This window comes from Triticum dicoccoides, chromosome 3B (genome assembly GCF_002162155.2).
Source record: "Triticum dicoccoides isolate Atlit2015 ecotype Zavitan chromosome 3B, WEW_v2.0, whole genome shotgun sequence".
Taxonomy (NCBI): domain Eukaryota; kingdom Viridiplantae; phylum Streptophyta; class Magnoliopsida; order Poales; family Poaceae; genus Triticum; species Triticum dicoccoides.
The window spans coordinates 4,044,166-4,045,265 of NC_041385.1; the positions used below are offsets into that span (position 1 = coordinate 4,044,166).

General features: G+C 45.7%; 1 pseudogene; it reads left to right on the forward strand.

Moving 5' to 3' along the window:
- The first annotated feature begins 111 nt into the window (after positions 1–111).
- Positions 112–703, forward strand: LOC119280408 (annotated as a pseudogene).
- Positions 704–1,100: the final 397 nt, after the last annotated feature.

Consider the following 1,100-nt stretch of genomic DNA (forward strand, 5'->3'; position numbering starts at 1 on the left):
GTGGTAGCTACCTAGCCTATAAATAGTATCAGGCGCTCCATCTTATTCACATCTCTTGCTCCACATATTTATCTCTAGGTTCTAGCTACAAACAAAGCTTGCTTGGCAACAATGGCTGCAGGTGGGGCTTCTCTTCTTGCTTTTTTTATTTTTGCCATGCTGGTTATGTCTTCCCTGGGGGGGCCCTAGGCCTTTATGCAGCGACTGCGAGACGCTATGCCGTACCAACTGCGATGCAGAGGTTGAAACCCTCTGCGGCAGTACCTGCGACTACAACAACAGCGGTCAGGCCGACTGCCGGCGTCAGCTCTTGAAGAGGTGCACCACAGAAGGTACCTGTTGCAGTAGCAACGACACATGCACTTGTGATTGCAACACTGTAGCTCAAAATGGTTGCTTCGGGGTCAGCGACGGCTACACACGCTGCGGTTCATGCAAGCTTGGCAGGTTCAACCAGTGCTATCCCACCTGCAAGAACGACTGCAACAACAACTGCAAGAAGAAGAAAGGGTGCCACGCATAGAAAAACACATGTAATCAGGGGTGCCCTGCATAGGAGATAACATGGCTCCTTGTAGTCGTATGCCACGACCTGGTTTTGTGAGATGGCGTAGGAGGAATGCGTCGCATCGCCTCTGGCGTTTTAGCTTAGAATTTGTATTCTTGTATTTCTGTTTATCTTTGCTGCATAACAAATCGCAATGTGAAATTATGGTTGTTCAATGCTCCTTCTTCCATAGGGCTTGTGTGTGTTGATTTGCTTCTATACATCAGCTTGCGCATCAAAGTGTGCGTTTGTGTGTTGTGTACATTGTACTCCCTTTGTTCCTAAATATAAGTCTTTGAAGAGATTTCACTATGAACCACATATGGAGCAAAATGAGTGAATCTATACTCTAAAATGCATCTAGATTCATCCATATATGATCCATTACAAAGACTTATAGTATTTAGGAACGGAGGAAGTAGTATCCAACAATACTGGAAGGTGATGCGTGCCTTCGCCTTCTACTAATGATTTGAGTGCTTGCAACCCCACAGTTGTAGGACCGTTTTTATACTCAAGTCAACGCCTGTATGAATTAGCCACCTCAACACTA